The sequence below is a fragment of the Triticum aestivum genome, chromosome 4A, assembly GCF_018294505.1.
Source record: "Triticum aestivum cultivar Chinese Spring chromosome 4A, IWGSC CS RefSeq v2.1, whole genome shotgun sequence".
Taxonomy (NCBI): domain Eukaryota; kingdom Viridiplantae; phylum Streptophyta; class Magnoliopsida; order Poales; family Poaceae; genus Triticum; species Triticum aestivum.
This window is the reverse complement of record NC_057803.1, coordinates 514,916,486-514,936,254: the sequence shown is the minus strand read 5'-3', so window position 1 is coordinate 514,936,254 and position 19,769 is coordinate 514,916,486.

Sequence of the window (19,769 nt, the reverse complement as noted above, 5' to 3'; positions counted from 1 at the left end):
CACCTCCAAGAAGGACTGTGCTGCGACGAACTCCGTCTCTTGAAGACTCTGAGTTCTCCTCCTCTGCTGCAACAGTGAATGCACGTGTCATCGATGATGAAGACGATGCTACTTCACCACCTTCAGCGCGAATCAACACTGCACCGAGTTCGTCTGCACCGCCAACCAACACCGAAGACCCTGCTGCTTCACCAACTCCTCACGGGGACGAGTAGGTGCTCTATGTCTTCAAACCTTTTTGGTCCTTACTGACAAAAGGGGGAGAAGCATATGAGTTTGATAGTCTTCAAGCGGGTTCATATGGGCGGTAGTTTTATATTTTGCCTAGTGTTTACAACTCTCGCGTCTTGATACATTTGGTTCTTTGAGTTGTAACACTCAAACTCGATGGTCGTCTGCTACTTATTTGCTATTCTGTGATGCGATGATAAATTCCGCATGTGCGACGATAAATTCCGCACTTAGATCATTTTGCAGACGTCCATTTTTCATTATGCATATCATTATCTTCACATACTTTCATGCATGATGAATTGTCATCATAAGTTGAAGAGGATCTCCACAAGTACAACCTGCCATGTGCATTTGCATTCCAAAAGCAAATTACTTATATGCACATCTTCAGGGGGAGCCCTTGCAACTTATGAAGACAATCCCCTATCCTTTACAATTTCACATATTATATTCCCCGTTGAAAACTTCAACTAGTTTGTCATCAATCACCAAAAAGGGGGAGATTGTAAGTGCATCTAGTGCCACCCCTAGTTGGTTTTGGAGTATTGACGACAAACCTAGTTGAGGGACTAATGTGTTTGTGAGAATTGCAGGATAACACAGGTAGAAGTCCCTCATTGATTCGGTTTTCCTACCAGAGATGACCCCTAAAAATGTATGAAGACATTGAAGTCAGAGGTGGTATGTGAAGACATTCACATTGAAGACTATGATAAGAGAAGACATTGCGTGAAGACTATGGAGCGCGAAGACTTCGCAGTTTTGTCGTTCTGTGTTTTTCTTTGTTGAGTCATAGGAACCACCGTACTGTTAAGTGGGGTCCAAGAGAACCAGTCAGAATGACTGAGGTGATGCTTAACCAAAATCCTATGTCTTCGAGTGAAGACTATGAGAGCAAATCTTGTCCAGAGTTGGATAAGTCAGCTTTGCTTGTAGTCCAAGTAATGTTGACGTGTGTGTTTGAAATCTGACCGTTGGAACATGTGTCAGTTCCTTAGTGACCAAGTGTCATTTCGGACAAACCAGGTCGGGTTGCCCAGTGGCTATAAATAGTCCACCCCCTACAACCATAAACGGTTGGCTGCTCAGAGTTAGAGTATGGCTTTTGTCGTTTGAGAGCAACCCACCTCGAAGCCTTTGAGAGAGTATTCCTTGCGAGGATAAAGCCCTAAACACCCAGAGCCAAAGAGTGTTAGGCATCACTTAAGTCTTCCTGTCTGTGTGATCTGAAGACTTATTACACTTGAGAACTGTGAATCCTCCAGCCGGTTAGGCGTCGCGTTCTGAGCATCCAAGAGTCATTGTGGATCGCCGGTGAATGAAGTCTGTGAAGGTTTGGAAGTCTACCTTGAAGATTTACCAGAGTGATTGGGCGAGGTCTGTGTGACCTTAGCTCAAGGGGAATACGGTGAGGAATGAGTGTCCTGAGCTGCGTGTTCAAGACTGGGTGTCCGGGACTGTGTGTCCTCAGGTTTAAATACATAGCCGCCCTAACCAGACGTACAACTGTCAACACAGTTGGAACTGGTCTACCAAACCTTTGTCTTCACCAAGCTCACTGGTTCTATCCTTCCCATCTCTTTATTTACAATTGGTCCTTGTGAAGTCATTGCCTATTTGCATTTTCCATTTGTCTTCACTGTGTGACTGTTTGTTCAGATTGGTTTCATATTATCTTCCATCCTGATCCGTACTGCCTAGCTGCTGTTAATCTTTGTGTTTTAACTTCATTGAATACTTGACTATGGCTTGTCTAGGGTAGTCTACCTTCCGCTGCATGGTTATAGGTTCATTTCTATCGTTTGTCTTCAAAACTCCCATGTTTTGAAGACTTTCATAAAAATCGCCTATTCACCCCCCTCTAGTCGATATAACGCACTTTTAGGAACGCCTTGCCATTGGTTCCTTCATCACGGGCGGGCAGGCACGATGACGCCTCCCCTTCTATCACGCGTTCACACGGCCTGGGGCTATATAAACAGAGGCTTCCCTCGCCGCTGGCCACACCAGCCATTGTCCCTCCCTTTAGCCGCTGGCAATACTAGCCGTCGTCCCTCCCTTCTGCCGCCGAACCCAAACCAGCCGCCGTCCCTCCCTTCCGTCGCCGAGCTCTCCCCTTCCCTTCCCTTCCTCTTCTCTCTCCATGGCCGAACGCTTCCCCGGTGACGCCGCGGCGGCCAATGTCCGATGCCGCCGCATGCTCCAGGAGTGCGAGTCGTGGCTTCTCTTCGAGGCGAACATCCCGGCGCCACCGGACATGCGCACCGGGCCGACGGGGTGGAAGCTCAGCAACGGCGGCGGCCCCACCCCTTGTGCCCGACGTCGACGCGCGCCCCTGCCTCTTTGCCGCCGAGGTCGATCGCGTGCGGGCGACCCTGTCAGAGGAGCAGCGTGCACTCCCCCAGTATGCCGCCGACAACCACGCCGCTTGGACTGACTATTTCCAGCGGCGACAGGCGCAAAGGCTGGCGTCCACAAACGGGGCGACGGTGGTCGGTGGCCCAAAGAACAGCGATGTCTGCCATGTCTGGTGGGGGGGGGGGTCCCCAGCCGCACCCTGCACGAGGTGATCGCACGCCTCAAGGGCGGCAACAACCCGCCACTGGCGTACCCCGCCGTGGTGGCCGCGCGGGCCCCTCGCCGAAGCGCCAAGCCGTGCGTGCCCAGGAGGTTCGCCGCCTCCTCCTTCTCTCACTCTTCCTCCTCCTCCCGCTCCTCCTTCCACTCTTCCGGCTCGTCAGCGCTCTTCGACGTCAAGGCAGAGCCCGCCACGGAGACGACCGGCGCACACGCAGCGTTGGCATCATCATCAACGAGGGCGGCCGGCGTGCCACCTCCTCGGCTCCTCCGCGTTTCGTCAAGCTGAAGACAGAGCCAGGGCTCGCCGCCGTCAAGCCGGAGCAGGTGCTCCCCATCATGAAGACGGAGCCCATCAAGCAGGAGGCGCTTGATACGTCTCCAATGTATCTATAATTTTTTATTTGTTCCATGCTATTATATTACCTGTTTTGGATGTTAATGGGCTTTATTTTACACTTTTATATTATTTTTTTGGGACTAACCTATTAACCCAAGGCCCAGTGCAAATTGCTGTTTTTTGCCTATTTCAGTGTTTCGCAGAAAAGGAATATCAAATGTAATCCAAACGGAATGAAACCATCGGGAACGTGATTTTTGGAACAAACGTGATCCAGAGGACTTGGAGTGGACGAGGCAGGGGGGCGCCCTCCCCCTCGTGGGCCCCTCGTGGCTCAACCGACCTACTTCTTCCTCCTATATATACTCATATACCCTGAAAACATCGAGGAGCACCACGAAACCCTATTTCCACCGCCGCAACCTTATGAACCCAAGAGATCCCATCTTGGAGCCTTTTCCGGAGCTCCACCGGAGGGGGCATCGATCATGGAGGGCCTCTACATCAACTCCATGGCCCCTCCGATGATGTGTGAGTGGTTTACTTTAGACCTTCGGGTCCATAGTTATTAGTTAGATGGCTTCTTCTCTCTCTTTGAATCTCAATACAAAGTTCTCCCCGATCTTCTTGGAGATCTATTTGATGTAACTCTTTTTGCGGTGTGTTTGTCGAGATCCGTTGAATTGTGGGTTTATGATCAAGTCTATCTATGAACAATATTTGATTCTTCTCTGAAATCTTTTATGCATGATTGGTTATCTTTGCAAGCCTCTTCGAACTATCAGTTTGGTTTGGCCTACTAGATTGATCTTTCTTGCAATGGGAGAAGTGCTTAGCTTTGGGTTCAATCTTGCGGTGCTCGATCCTAGTGACAGAAAGGGAAACGACACGTATTGTATTGTTGCCATCGAGGATAAAAAAGATGGGGTTTATATCATATTGCTTGAGTTTATCCCTCTACATCATGTCATCTTACCTAATGCTTACTCTGTTCTTATGAACTTATACTCTAGATGCATGCTAGATAGCGGTCGATGTGTGGAGTAATAGTAGTAGATGCAGGAAAGGGTCGGTCTACTTGTCGCAGATGTGATGCCTATATACATGATCATGCCTAGATATTCTCATAATTATCCGGTTTTCTATCAATTGCTCGACGGTAATTTGTTCACCCACCGTAATACTTATGCTATCTTGAGAGAAGCCACTAGTGAAACCTATGGCCCCCGGGTCTATTCTCCATTATATTAATCTTCCATCAACAAGTTATTTCCATTACCTTTTATTTTGCAATCTTTACTTTTACTCTTTATCATAAAAATACCAAAATATTATCTTATCATCTCTATCAGATCTCACTCTCGTAAGTAACCGTGAAGGGATTGACAAGCCCTTTATCGCGTTGGTTGCGAGGTTCTTATTTGTTTGTGTAGGTACGAGGGACTTGCGTGTGGCCTCCTACTGGATTGATACCTTGGTTCTCAAAAACTAAGGGAAATACTTACGCTATTTTGCTGCATCACCCTTTCCTCTTCAAGGGAAAACCAACGCAGTGCTCAAGAGGTAGCAGGAAGGATTTCTGGCGCCGTTGCCGGGGAGTCTATGCACAAGTCAAGACATACCAAGTACCCATCACAAACTCTTATCCCTCGCATTACATTATTTGCCATTTGCCTCTCATTTTCCTCTCCCCCACTTCACCCTTGCCGTTTTATTCGCCCTTTTTTCCGTTCCCCTTCTCTTTTCCAGTTCGCCTCTTTTTGCTTGTTTCTTGTTTGCTTGTGTGTTGGGTTGCTTGCTTGTCACGAAGGCTCAAGATAATACTAAATTGTGTGATTTTTCCAATACCAACAATAATGATTTTATTAGCACTCCGGTTGCTCCTCTTATCGATGTTGAATCTTGTGAAATTAATGCTGCTTTGCTGAATCTTGTCATGAAAGATCCCTTTTCCGGCCTTCCTAGTGAAGATGCCGCTATCCATCTAAATAACTTTGTTGATTTATGTGATATGCAAAAGAAGAAAGATGTGGATAATGATATTGTTAAACTGAATTTATTCCCATTTTCTCTTAGAGATCGTGCTAAAACTTGGTTTTCGTCTTTGCCTAAAAATAGTATCGATTCATGGAATAAGTGCAAAGATGCTTTTATCTCTAAGTATTTTCCTCCCGCTAAGATCATCACTCTTAGAAACAATATTATAAATTTTCAGCAACTTGATCATGAACATGTTGCACAAGCTTGGGAGAGGATGAAATTAATGATACGTAATTGCCCCACACATGGTTTGAATCTTTGGATGATTATACAAAAAATTTATGCCGGATTGAACTTTGCTTCTAGAAATCTTTTAGATTCGATCGCGGGAGGCACTTTTATGGAAATCACTTTAGAAGAAGCTACTAAACTCCTAGATAATATTATAGTTAATTATTCTCAATGGCATACTGAAAGATCTACTAATAAAAAGGTGCATGCTATAAAAGAAATCAATGTTTTGAGTGGAAAGATGGATGAACTTATGAAATTGTTTGCTAATAAAAGTGTTTCTTCTGATCCTAATGATATGCCTTTGTCTACTTTTATTGAGAATAATAATGAATCTCTGGATGTGAATTTTGTTGGTAGGAACAATTTTGGTAATAACGCGTATAGAGGTAATTTTAATCCTAGGCCGTTTCCTAATAATTCCTACAATAATTATGGTAATTCCTATAGCAATTCTTATGGAAATTATAATGAGATTCCCTCTGATTTTGAATCTAATATTAAATAATTTATTAGTTCGCAAAAGAATTTCAATGCTTTGATTGAAGAAAAATTGTCTAAGATTGATGAGTTGGCTAGGAGCATGGATAGAATTTCTCTTGATGTTGATTCTTTGAAATTTATATCTATTCCACCTAAGAATGATATCAATGAGTCTCTCAAAGCTATGAGAATTTCCATCGATGAGTGCAAAGAAAGAATCGCTAGGATGCGTGCTAAAAAAAGATTGTTTTGTGAAAGTGTGTTCTTCTAGTTTCCATGATAATAATGATGAAGATCTAAAAGTTATTGATGTGTCCCCTATTAAATATTTGTTTTTCAATATGAATCTTGATAATGATGAGACTAGAGATGGCTCAACTTTATTTAGGAGGCGTCCCAATGATTCGGATTTTTAGATCTTGATGCAAAATTGATAAAAGTGGGATTGGAGAGGTCAAAACTTTACATAGCAATGAACCCACTATCTTGGATTTCAAGGAATTTAATTATGATAATTGCTCTTTGATATATTGTATTTCCTTCTTGCAATCCGTGCTAAATTCTCCGCATGTTTATAGTCAAAATAAAGCTTTTACTAAACATATCGTTGATGCTTTAATGCAATCTTATCAAGAAAAGAGTGAATTGGAAGTTTCTATCCCAAGAAAACTTTATGATGAGTGGGAATCTACTATTAAAATTAAAATTAAAGATCATGAATGCTTTGCTTTATGTGATTTGGGTGCTAGTGTTTCCACGATTCCTAAAACTTTGTGTGATTTGCTAGGTTTCCGTGAATTTGATGATTGTTCTTTAAACTTGCATCTTGCGGATTCCACCATTAAGAAACCTATGGGAAGAATTAATGATGTTCTTATTGTTGAAAATAGTAATTATGTGCCCGTATATTTCATCGTTCTTGATATTGATTGCAATCCTACATGTCCTATTATTCTTGGTAGAGCTTTCCTTAGAACGATTGATGCAATTATTGATATGAAGGAAGGGAATATTAGATTCCAATTTCCGTGAAGGAAGGGCATGAAACACTTTCCTAGAAAGAAAATTAAATTACCTTATGAATCTATTATGAGAGCCACTTATGGATTGCATACCAAAGATGATAATACCTAGATCCATCCTTGCTTTTATGCCTAGCTAGGGGCGTTAAACGATAGCGCTTGTTGGGAGGAAACCCAATTTTATTTTTGTTCTCTTCCTTTTGGTTCTGTTTGGTAATAAATAATTCATCTAGCCTCTCTTTAGATGTGGTCTTGTGCTTTTAATTAGTGTTTGTGCCAAGTAGAACCTTTGGGAAGACTTGGGGAAAGTCTTTGCGATCTTGCTGTAAAAAACAGAAACTTTAGCGCTCACGAGATTTGCTGCCATTTTTTTACTGGAGAATGCTATTTAGTTAATTATTTTTGAAGATGATTAATAGATAAATTCCTCACATCCAGAAATTTATTTTAGAATTTTTGGGGTTCCAGAAGTATTCGAAACCAACAGATTACTACAGACTGTTCTGTTTTTGACAGATTCTGTTCTTCGTGTGTTGTTTGCTTATTTTGATGAATCTATGGCTAGTAATAGAGTTTATGAACCATAGAAAAGTTGGAGTACAGTAGGTTTAACACCAATATAAATAAAGAATGATTTCATTACAGTACCTTGAAGTGGTGGTTTGTTTTCTTTTACTAACGGAGCTCACGGGGTTTTCTTTGTGAAGTTTTCAAGTTTTGGGTAAAGATTTGATGGATTATGAAACAAGGAGAGGCAGGAGCCTAAGCTTGGGGATGCCCAAGGCACCCCAAGGTAAAATCCAAGGACAACCTAAAGCCTAAGCTTGGGGATGCCCCGGAAGGCATCCCCTCTTTCGTCTTTGTTCATCGGTAACTTTACTTGGAGCTATATTTTTATTCGCCACATGATATGTGTTTTGCTTGGAGCATCGTGTATGATTTGAGTCTTTGCCTTTTAGTTTACCACAATCATCCTTGCTATACACACCTTTTGGGAGAGACACACATGAATTAGAATTTATTAGAATACTCTATGTGCTTCACTTATACCTTTTGAGCTAGATAATTTTGCTCTAGCGCTTCACTTATATCTTTTAGAGCACGGTGGTGGTTTTATTTTATAGAAATTATTGATCTCTCATGCTTCACTTATATTATTTTTAGCGTCCCTTAGAACAGCATGGTAATTTGCTTTGGTTATGAATTTAGTCCTAATATGATAGACATCCAAGATCGGTATAATAAAAAAATCATAAAAAGTGCAGTGAGTACTAGGAGAAGTTTGATACTTGATAATTGTTTTGAGATATAAAGGTGGTAATATTAGAGTGTGTTAGTTGAGTAGTTGTGAATTTGAGAAATACTTACGTTGAAGGGTGCAAATCCCGTAGCATGCACGTATGGTGACCGTTGTGTAACAAATTTGAAACATGAGGTGTTATTTGATTGTCTTCCTTATGGGTGGCGGTCGGGGATGAGCGATGGTCTTTTCCTACCAATCTATCCCCTAGGAGCATGCGCGTAATGCTTCTTTTTTGATGACTTGTAGATTTTTGCAATAAGTATGTGAGTTCTTTATGAGTAATGTTGAGTCCATGGATTATACGCACTCTCACCCTTCCATCATTGCTAGCCTCTTCGGTACTGTGCATTGCCCTTTCTCACCTTGAGAGTTGGTGCAAACTTCGCCGGCGCATCCAAACCCCGTGATATGATACGCTCTGTCACACATAAACCTCCTTATATCTTGCTCAAAACAGCCACCATACCTACCTATTATGGCATTTCCACAGCCATTCCGAGATATATTGCCATGCAACTTTCCACCGTTCCGTTTATCATGACACATATCATCATTGTCATATTGCCTTGAATGATCATGTAGTCGACATCGTATTTGTGGCAAAGCCACCGTTCATAATTTTTCATACATGTCACTCTTGATTCGTTGCCCTTCTCGGTACACCGCCGGAGGCATTCATATAGAGTCATACTTTGTTCTAGTATCGAGTTGTAATCATTGAGTTGTAAATAAATAGAAGTGTGATGATCATCATTAATAGAGCATTGTCCCAAATAAAAAAAGGCAAAAAAAGAAGGCCCAAAAAAATAAAAAAATAAAATAAAAAGGGGCAATGCTACTATCCTTTTTTTCCACACTTGTGCTTCAAAGTAGCACCATGATCTTTATGATAGAGAGTCTCTTGTTTTGTCACTTCCATATACTAGTGGGAACTTTTTATTATAGAACTTGGCTTGTATATTCCAACAATGGGCTTCCTCAAATGCCCTAGGTCTTCGTGAGCAAGCAAGTTGGATGCACACCCACTTAGTTATTTTATTGAGCTTTCATACATTTGTAGCTCTAGTGCATCCATTGCATGGCAATCCCTACTCCTTACATTAACATCAATTGATGGGCATCTCCCTAGCCCATTGATTAGCCGCGTCGATGTGAGACTTTTCTTTTTTTGTCTTCTCCACATAACCCCCATCATCATATTCTATTCCACCCATAGTACTATATCCATGGCTCACGCTCATGTATTGCGTGAAAGTTGAAAAAAGTTTGAGATTACTAAAGTGTGAAACAATTTCTTGGCTTGTCATCGGGGTTGTGCATGATGAGAGCATTCTTGTGTGACAAAAATGGAGCATGACCAAACTATATGATTTTGTAGGGATGAACATTCTTTTGCCATGTTATTTTGAGAAGACATAATTTCTTGGTTAGTATGCTTGAAGTATTATTATTTTTATGTCAATATTAAACTTTTGTCTTGAATCATTCGGATCTGAATATTCATGCCACAATAAAGATAATTACATTGAGAATTATGTGAGGTAGCATTCCACATCAAAATTTTTGTTTTTATCATTTACCTACTCGAGGACGAGCAGGAATTAAGCTTGGGGATGCTTGATACGTCCCCAAAGTATATATAATTTTTTATTGTTCCATGCTATTATATTACTTGTTTTGGATGTTAATGGGCTTTATTTTACACTTTTACATTATTTTTGGGACAAACCTATTAACCCAAGGCCCAGTGCAAATTGCTGTTTTTTGCCTATTTCAGTGTTTCGCAGAAAAGGAATATCAAACGGAATCCAAACGGAATGAAACCTTTGGGAACGTGATTTTTGGAACAAACGTGATCCAGAGGACTTGGAGTGGACGTCAAGAAATGGATGAGGAGTCCACGAGGCAGGGGGGCGCCCTCCCCCTCGTGGGCCCCTCGTGGCTCAACCGACCTACTTCTTCCTCCTATATATACTCATATACCCTAAAAACATCGAGGAGCATCACGAAACCCTATTTCCACCGCCGCAACCTTCTGTATCCAAGAGATCCCATCTTGGGGCCTTTTCCGGAGCTCCGCCGGAGGGGGCATCGATCACGGGGGGGCTCTACATCAACTCCATGGCCCCTCCGATAATGTGTGAGTAGTTTACTTCAGACCTTCGGGTCCATAGTTATTAGCTAGATGGCTTCTACTCTCTCTTTGAATCTCAATACAAAGTTCTCCTTGATCTTCTTGGAGATCTATTTGATGTAACTCTTTTTGCGGTGTGTTTGTCGAGATCCGTTGAATTGTGGGTTTATGATCAAGTCTATCTATGAACAATATTTGATTCTTCTCTGAAATCTTTTATGCATGATTGGTTATCTTTGCAAGTCTCTTCGAATTATCAGTTTGGTTTGGCCTACTAGATTGATCTTTCTTGCAATGGGAGAAGTGCTTAGCTTTGGGTTCAATCTTGCGGTGCTCGATCCCAGTGACAGAAAGGGAAACGACACGTATTGTATTGTTGCCATCGAGGATAAAAAGATGGGGTTTATATCATATTGCTTGTACTCCCTCCGTTCGTTTATATAAGGCATTTCAGACGGCTGTGTTTTCGTACCACAATTATTGATTCATAGAGGTAGAATATTGCATAAAAGAGTTCAGAGAAAACTCAATTAATATTCATAGATCCACAATTCATCGGATCCCAACAAACACACCGTAAAAGAATATTATATCGGATAGAACTCCAAGAAGATCGAGGAGAACATGGTATTGAAGATCAAAGAGAGATTAGAAGCCATCTAGCTACTAGATATGGACACGTAGGTCTATGGTAAACTACTCACGCATCGTCGTTAGGGCAGCAAGGATGATGTATAAGCCCTCAGTGATTGACTCCCCCTCCGGCAAACTACCGAAAAAGGACTCCATATGGGATCACGGAAGAACAGAAGCTTGCGGCGGCAGAAAGAGTGTTTCGGGTGGCTCCCTGGTACATTGGAATATTTGGGAATTTATAGAGGTGGAATTAGGTCACGATGTGGCATGAGGGCCCCACAAGCTCAGGAGCGCCTCCCCCCCCCGGGGTGTGCCTGGTGAGCTTGTCGCTCCCTCGTGCCTCGTCCGGTCTTCTCCCGAACCTTTTAGGGTCTCTTCGGGTCCAGAAAAAATCGTCAAAAAGTTTCGTAGCATTTGGACTCCAAAAACAAGCAAAAAATAGCAACTGGCACTGGGCACTAGGTTAATAGGTTAGTCCCAAAAAGTGATATATAATTCCATATAAAACATTCAAGATTGATATTATAATAGCATGCAACAATCAAAAAATATAGATATGTTGGAGACGTATCATGAAGGAGGGACGATGCACCAGAGACAATGAACACTTTCTCGAGAATGCTTGCTTTGACCGCCACAGAGCGAAGGAAATCTGACTTTTTGCGAGATATCGACAAATAATCACACGACATGCGAGGTCATCAAAGTCCATGACATCGGAGAATACGAAATTGTGGCCACCCGCGTGAAAGCATATCACTTGCTCGCACCCCGATCTAGGCCTGCACCCATTAAAGGAGGATAACCACTATCGGCACGAGGCAGAATGAGATGCATATCACCGGCCATGGGCTCTCCCAAGAGATCATCGTCCTTCGACTCAAAGTCATTGTCAAAGGCAAGAGACCAAAAACGGTTGGATCTACACCGGGGAGGGGAAGAAGAGGCCGAAGGGAAGAATGGAGGAGGGGGAAGGGATGGGCAGGTGGTGACATGGGAGGGGCAGAGCGGCGGTGGCGAGTCACCTCGTGTGTTGCCTACAAGCGAGAGCAACACCAAAGAGCCATCTCCTCGTCAGACGCTCTCATCTTTTGAAGCGGAGTGACTCGAGGTAAGAAGTTCGTCAATTTTGTATGTACCATTGGATATCAGTCCAACACCCTTCCCTTGTTCAGAGCATTGTTTATCTTCTTTCTCTAGCCTATTTCCTCCCCAGCAGGATCCCCTTCTTCCTCCTTGAACATTGTCGAGCCCCACATCGACGCTAGCTAAATCGCCATCCGCCGCACCCGCGGCTTGCACCCACTATATATTGAGTTCCACCTGCCTTGCCCAACCCGTCACCTCCTCCACCCCAGCCATCCCTCTATACTCATCACAATCTTCATCAACATTGACCTCTCCACACTCTCCTCACCCGAACCTCAAGCTTCTGACTCGCGTCTAGCTGGCCACGGGATCACGCCTTTGGCTTGTTCGAGGCGGGAGCTCGCCGGGGGACATCGTGTCTGGTCTCGATGTCCCTATCTCGGCCTTAAGGCTATACGCACGAAAGAATCAACTGATCCAGCAAAAAATATCACTTATCTGCTAAATAATAGAGTCGTAAAGGAAAAATGCCATATGTCAATATCTATTGTTGGCGCATCAACGGTTGGTCGATCCCATATTTTATTTTTTGAACTTCAACACCAGACAAAAATGTTTGAAACCTAGAAATGTGGATCCTTGACATCAGTCAAAATGATACGAGATGAGGTAAAAGAAAGTGATGTAACAAATATAAAGTGCGATGGTGGTGCTTTAACAAAGAAACAAAATCAACAACTGTGGAAAAAGATAGGATGCCAAAGTATTGGATAATGTGAATAAGAATGTCAAAGAAAAAATGGCAATCATCGAAAGTAGTATTATTCCACAAATATCTTAAAACAGTTGGAATATTAGAATGTAAAAAAATAGAAGTTGGAGCTCCAGAAATTTGCAGATGATTTATAAGTTTTTAATATTGTTTAATCACCATCTCTTGATTTTGTGTTATTGTTTCTAAATTATGTTTCAGTTTTCATGAATTCCTGGAAACAATGGAATGCTAATGATTTTTTCCTTTCTTTAAAATTTCGGACGTCTTTTAAAGAACCATGGGTTTCAAAATTTTCCTTGAAATCCATCTTATTGTGTAATCTGTTCCCGAGCCTATTTAGTGACAAAAAAATAGTGTTCAAAAATCTAATCCCGAGGCCATTTAGTTTCTTTCTTTCTTCTTTTTTTGTCACTTTATTTGCACACGCTAAATATGCAACTTCTCTTCCCCAAAAGAGCATAACCCGGGTCTTCTACATCAAAATATGCAACTGTAGTACTCCCTCCCTTCACTTTTATAAGAAGTTGAAGACATTTCAGACAGCGTGCGAATCAACTCATTTTTAGTTGTCTGAAACGACTTAGAGCATCTTCAACAGCCGCGCTATATAAGCGCCACGCTGAACAATCAGTGTTTTTTGCGCGCGCTATCGCTCCTGGCGCTTCAGCGGAGGCGCAAAAACCGAGCGCGGTGCTACCTCTTGAGCACTGCATTGGATTTCCTCGAAGAGGAGAGGATGATGCAACAAAGTAGCGTAAGTATTTCCCTCAGTTTTTTAGAACCAAGGTATCAATACAGTAGGAGGCTACGCGCGAGTCCCTCGTACATACACAAAAACAATAGCTCAACGCAACCAACGCGCTTAGGGGTTGTCAATCCCTTCACGGTCACTTACGAAAGTGAGATCTGATAATATTTTTGGTATTTTTGGTATAGAGATGCAAAGTAAAAAGTAAAAGGGCAAAGTAAAAGAGCAAAGCAATAATAAAGTGATGGAGATTGATATGATGAGAAAGAGACCCGGGGGCCATAGGTTTCACTAGTGGATTCTCTCAAGAGCATAAGTATTCTACGGTGGGTGAACAAATTACTGTTGATCAATTGACAGAATTGAGCATAGTTATGAGAATATCTAGGTATGATCATGTATATAGGCATCACGCCCGAGACAAGTAGACCGACTCCTGCCTACATCTACTACTATTACTCCACTCATCGACCGCTATCCAGCATGCATCTAGAGTATTAAGTTAAAAACAGAGTAACGCCTTAAGCAAGATGACATGATGTAGAGGGATAGTTTCATGCAATATGATAAAAACCCCATCTTGTTATCCTCGATGGCAACAATACAATGCATGCCTTGCTGCCCCTTCTGTCACTAGGAAAGGACACCGCAAGATCGAACCCAAAGCTAAGCACTTCTCCCATGGCAAGAAAAACCAATCTAGTAGGCCAAACCAAACTGATAATTCGAAGAGACTTGCAAAGATAATCAATCATACATAAAAGAATTCAGAGAAGATTCAAATATTATTCATAGATAGACTGGATCATAAACCCACAATTCATCGGTCTCAACAAACACACCGCAAAAAGAAGATTACATCGAATAGATCTCCACGAGAGAGGGGGAGAACATTGTATTGAGATCCAAAAAGAGAGAAGAAGCCATCTAGCTACTAACTATGGACCCGTAGGTCTGAAGTAAACTACTCACACTTCATCGGAGGGGCTTGGATGATGATGTAGAAGCCCTCCGTGATCGATGCCCCCTCCGACGGAGCTCCGGAACAGGCCCCAAGATGGGATCTCATGGATACAGAAAGTTGCGACGGTGGAATTAGGTTTTGGCACCATCTCTGATCGTTTGGGGGTACGTAGGTATATATAGGAGGAAGGAGTACATCGGTGGAGCTTTGAGGGGCCCACGAGGCAGGGGGCGCGCCCTCCACCCTCATGACTGCCTCGTGCCTTTCTTGACGGAGGGTCTAAGTCTCCTGGGTCTTATCTGATGAGAAAATCGCATTCTCGAAGGTTTCATTCCGTTTGGACTCCGTTTGATATTCTGTTTCTCCGAAACACTGAAATAGGCAAAAAAAACAGCAATTCTGGGCTAGGCCTCCGGTTAATAGGTTAGTCCCAAAAATAATATAAAAGTGGAAAATAAAGCCCAATATAGTCCAAAACAGTAGATAATATAGCATGGAGCAATCAAAAATTATAGATACATTGGAGTGCAAATTCTGTTTTTATCATTTATCAAGCATCCCCAAGTTTAATTCCTGCTCGTCCTCGAGTAGGTAAATGATAAAAACAGAATTTTTGACGTGAAGTGCTACTTGGCATAATTTCAATGTAAATCTTCTTAATTGTGGTATGAATATTCAGATTCAAAAGATTCAAGACAAAATTTCATGTTGACATAAAAATAATAATATTTCAAGCATACTAATAAAGCAATTATGTCTTCTCAAAATAACATGACCAAAGAAAGCTATCCCTACAAAATCATATAGTCTCGCTATGCTCTATCTTCACTACACAAAGTATTTAAATCATGCACAACCCCGATGACAAGCCAAGCAATTGTTTTATACTTTGACATTTTCAAAACTTTTTTGATCTTCACGCAATACATGAGCGTGAGTCATGGATATAGCACTATATGTGGAATAGAATGGTGGTTGTGGAGAAGACAAAAAGAGGGGAAGATAGTCTCACATCAACTAGGCGTATCAACGAGCTATGGAGATGCCCATCAATAGATATCAATGTGAGTGAGTAGGGATTGCCATGCAACGGATGCACTAGAGCTATAAGTATATGAAAGCTCAACAAAAGAAACTAAGTGGGTGTGCATCCAACTCGCTTGCTCACGAAGACCTAGGGCATTTTGAGGAAGCCCATCATTGGAATATACAAGCCAAGTTCTATAATGAAAAATTCCCACTAGTATATGAAAGTGACAGAATGAGAGACTCTCTATCATGAAGATCATGGTGCTACTTTGAAGCACAAGTGTGGTAAAAGGATAGTAACATTGTCCCTTCTCTCTTTTTCTCTCTTTTTTTGTTTGGGCCTTTTTTCATGGCCTCTTTTTTTCGTCCGGAGTCTCATCCCGACTTGTGGGGGAATCATAGTCTCCATCATCCTTTCCTCACTTGGGACAATGCTCTAAAAATGATGATCATCACACTTTTTATTTTTCTTACAACTCAAAATTTACAACTCAATACTTAGAACAAAATATGGCTCTATATGAATGCCTCCGGCGGTGTACCGGGATATGCAATGAATCAAGAGTGACATGTATGAAAGAATTATGAACGGTGGCTTTGCCACAAATACGATGTCAACTACATGATCATGCTAGCAATATGACAATGATGGAGCGTGTCATAATGAACGGAACGGTGGAAAGTTGCATGGCAATATATCTCGGAATGGCTATGGAAATGCCATGATAGGTAGGTATGGTGGCTGTTTTGAGGAAGGTATTTGGTGGGTGTATGATACCGGTGAAAAGTGCGCGGTATTAGAGAGGCTAGCAATGGTGGAAGGAAGGAAAGTGCGTATAATCCATGGACCCAACATTAGTCATAAAGAACTCATATACTTATTGCAAGAATCTGGAAGTTATCAAAGCAAAGTATTACGCGCATGCTCCTAGGGGGATAGATTGGTAGGAAAAGACCATCGCTCATCCCTGACCGCCACTCATAAGGAAGACAATCAATAAATAAATAATGCTCTGACTTCATCACATAACGGTTCACCATACGTGCATGCTACGGGAATCACAAACTTTAACACAAGCATTTCTCAAATTCACAACTACTCAACTATCATGACTCTAATATCACCATCCTCATATCTCAAAACAATTATCAAGCATCAATTTTTTTCTTAGTATTCAACGCACTCAAAAGAAAGTTTTACAAATCTTGAATACCAAGCATATTATTAAGCAAATTACCATGCTATTAAGACTCAAAATAATCTAAGTGAAGCATGAGAGATCAATAGATTCTATAAAACAATTCCACCACCGTGCTCTAAAAGATATAAGTGAAGCACTAGAGCAAAACTATAAAACTCAAAAGATATAAGTGAAGCACTAGAGTAAAACTATAGAGCTCAAAAGATATAAGTGAAGCACATAGAGTATTCTATCAAATTCCAAATTATGTATGGCTCTCTCAAAAGGTGTGTACAGAAAGGATGATTGTGGTAGATTAACAAGCAAATACTCAAATCATAAAAGACGCTCCAAGCAAAACACATATCATGTGGTGAATAAAAATATAGCTCCAAGTAAAGTTACCGACAGAAGTAGACGAAAGAGGGGATGCCTTCCGGGGCATCCCCAAGCTTTGAATTTTTGGTGTCCTTGGATTATCTTGGGGGTGCCATGGGCATCCCCAAGCTTAGGCTCTTGCCACTCCTTGTTCCATAATCCATCGAATCTTTACCCAAAACTTGAAAACTTCACAACACAAACCTTAAAGTAGAAAATCTCGTGAGCTCCGTTAGCGAAAGAAAACAAAAGACCACTTGAAGGTACTGTAATGAACTCATTCTTTATTTATATTGATGTTAAACCTACTGTATTCCAACTTATCTATGGTTTATAAACTATTTTACTAGCCATAGATTCATTAAAATAAGCAAACAACACACGAAAAACAGAATCTGTCAAAAACAGAACAGTCTGTAGTAATCTGTAGCTAGCGCAAGATCTGGAACCCCAAAAATTCTAAAATAAATTGCTGGACGTGAGGAATTTATCTATTAATCATCTGCAAAAATAACTAACTAAATATCACTCTCCAAATAAAAATTACAGCAGTTCTCGTGAGCGCTAAAGTTTCTTTTTTTACAGCAAGTTCAACAAGACTTTCCCCAAGTCTTCCCAACGGTTCTACTTGGCAGAAACACTAATTAAACACAAAAAAACACAACCAAAACAGAGGCTAAATAATTTATTTATTACTTAATAGGAGCAAAAAGCAAGGAATAAAAATAAAATTGGGTTGCCTCCCAACAAGCACTGTCGTTTAACGCCCCTAGCGAGGCATAACAAGCAAGAATAGATCTAGGTATTGCCATCTTTGGTAGGCAATACATAAGTGGCTCTCATGATAGATTCATATGGTAATTTTATTTTCTTTCTAGGGAAGTGTTCCATGCCCTTTTTTAATGGAAATTGAAATCTAATATTCCCTTCCTTCATATCAATAATTGCACAAACTGTTCTAAGGAAAGGTCTACCGAGAATAATAGGGCAAGAAGGATTGCAATCTATATCTAGCAAATCACACAAAGTTTTGGAAATAGTAGAGACACTAGCACCCAAATCACACAAAGCATAAAACTCATAATCTTTAATTTTAATTTTAATAGTAGGTTCCCACTCATCATAAAGTTTTCTAAGGATAGAAACTTTCAACTCAAGTTTTTCTTCATAAGATTGCATCAAGGCATCAATGATATGTTCGGTAAAGGCTTTATTTTGACTATAAGCATGAGGAGAATTTAGCACGGATTGGAACAAGGAAATACAATCAATTAAAGAGCAATTTTCAGAATTAAATTCCTTAAAATCCAATATAGTGGGTTTAGCATCATCTAGGGTTTTATTTCTTTTAATCCCACTTTTATCAATTTCACCATCAAGATCTAAATACTCCGAATTTTTAGAACGCCTTCTAGGTAAAGGTGGATCATATTCAGTCCCATCATTATCAAGATTAATATTGCAAAACAAATATTTAATAGGGGACACATCAATAACTTTTAGATCTTCATCTTTATTTTCATAGGAATTGGAAGAACACGCTTTAATAAAGGCATCTTTCATAGCACGCGTCCTAGCGGTTCTTTCCTTGCACTCATCAATGGAAATTCTCATGGCTTTGGGAGACTCATTGATATCATGGTTAGGAGGAATAGATCTAAGCTTTAAAGAATCAACATCAAGAGAAATTCTATCAACGTTCCTAGCCAAATCATCAATCTTAAGCAATTTTTCTTCAATCATAGCATTAAAATTCTTTTGTGAAGAAATAAATTATTTAATATTAGATTCAAAATCAGAGGGCATCTTATTATAATTTCCATAAGAATTCTTGTAGGAATTACCATAATTATTAGAGGGATTACTAGGATAAGGCCTAGAGTTGAAATTTCCTCTATACGCGTTGTTACCAAAATTATTCCTACCAACAAAATTCACATCCATAGATTCATTATTATTCTCAATCAAAGTAGACAAAGGCATATCATTAGGATCAGATGAATCAGTCTTAGTAGCAAATAATTTCATAAGTTCATCCATCTTTCCACTCAAAACATTAATTTCTTCTATCGCATGCACTTTTTTATTAGTGGATATTTCAGTGTGCCATTGAGAATAATTAACCATAATATTATCTAGGAGTTTAGTAGGATCTCCTAAAGTGATTTCCATAGAAGTGCCTCCCGCGGCCGAATCTAAAAGATTTCTAGAAGCAAAATTCAATCCGGCATAAAAATTTTGTATAATCATCCACAAATTCAAACCATGAGTAGGGCAATTACGTATCATTAATATCATTCTCTCCCAAGCTTGTGCAACATGTTCATGATCAAGTTGCTTAAAATTCATAATATCATTTCTAAGAGAGATGATCTTAGCGGGAGGAAAATACTTAGAGATAAAAGCATCTTTGCACTTGTTCCATGAATCAATACTATTTTTAGGCAAAGATGAAAACCAAGCTTTAGCACGATCTCTAAGCGAAAAAGGAAATAGCTTCAATTTAACAATATCATTATCGACATCTTTCTTCTTTTGCATGTCACACAAATCAACGAAGTTATTAAGATGGGTAGCAGCATCTTCACTAGGAAGGCCAGAGAAC